This window comes from Magnolia sinica, chromosome 2 (assembly GCF_029962835.1).
Source record: "Magnolia sinica isolate HGM2019 chromosome 2, MsV1, whole genome shotgun sequence".
NCBI lineage: Eukaryota > Viridiplantae > Streptophyta > Magnoliopsida > Magnoliales > Magnoliaceae > Magnolia > Magnolia sinica.
Genome location: NC_080574.1, coordinates 121,374,028 through 121,375,204, shown reverse-complemented (window position 1 = coordinate 121,375,204; position 1,177 = coordinate 121,374,028). Strand labels below are relative to the sequence as shown.

At 40.1% G+C, this 1,177-nt stretch overlaps 1 non-coding gene across 1 annotated transcript; it reads left to right on the top strand.

Moving 5' to 3' along the window:
- Positions 1-357: 357 nt before the first annotated feature.
- LOC131238406 (small nucleolar RNA R71) lies at positions 358-464 on the top strand. Its single transcript, XR_009167814.1, has one exon. It is a non-coding gene; the product is annotated as a small nucleolar RNA R71 (small nucleolar RNA).
- Positions 465-1,177: the final 713 nt, after the last annotated feature.

Here is a 1,177-nt window from a genome sequence, read left to right as displayed (position 1 = left end):
ATTTTCAGTTGTATGAATGTTGCAATCACAGATGCCACAAACACTTTCATTAACCTTATCCTTCTTTCCTTCCATGGCCTCAACTTTTCTTATGAGCGTAGTCACTTTATACTTGAGATCATCCTCTTCTTTCAAGAGATACAATCCACATTTCTCCTTAGATTGAGTTGGCCTAGACGTGGTGTTCGATTTTGAGTAATAGTCCCATGATTGTGTTTTTTCAGCAAGACTATCGAGGTAATCCCATACCTCGACGACATTTTTATTAATCAATTCTCCATTACACATTGTCTCGACCATTTGGTGCATGGAAGATGTCATCCATCATAGAAAAAATTTGTAATGCGCCACGTTTCAAAGCCGTGTTGTGGGAATGAACTGACCAAATTCTTGAACCTTTCCCAACATTGGTAAAATGTTTCATCCTCCTTTTGGGTGAAGTTCATGATTGCTTTTCTAAGGGTAATCGTTTTATGATGTAGAAAAAATTTCTTTATGAATTCCCTCTGCATATCATTCCATGTGCCAATGGATCTAGGACGCAGTGAATGTAACCACGTCTTAGCCTTCTCCTTTAAGGAAAAAGGAAAGAGTTTCAGTCTGGCTGTGTCCTCAGACACATTTTGAAAATATAAAGTGGCTATGATCTCATCAAACTCTTTCAAATGTAGATATGGTTCTTCATATTCAAGCCCATGGAACTTAGGAAGGAGTTGGATAACCCCTGGTTTGATGTCCATATGTCTTGTATTTTCAGGAAAAATCATGCATGAGGGCGTACTCAGCCCCGCTGGTTGTAAATAATCTCGTAAAGTACGAGGCGGGGGTGCTTGATGCACCTCATTCTCATCCTGAATGTCCTCCACCCTGGGTTGAGGTAGAAGAGGTTGGTTCTCAGCCATCACTTCAATTAACTCAGGGAATTTCGAGTGGTGTTTAGTCCTACGATGGATAGTTAACCCCTCAACCAATCCTCCTTCAGTCAAGAGACGTCGAGTGTTGTCACGGGCCCACTTGGGCATGAAATACTCACAGTCCTTAATCAAATTTGAAACCTAATCCTTAGCAAGGAAAAGAAAATCTAGAAAGAAAGAGAGGGTTGGAAAGAAGTAACCAAATTGGAGTCCCTAAGTTAAAAACCTGCAAAAGAAAACAAAACAAGTCAGTTTCTAAAGAG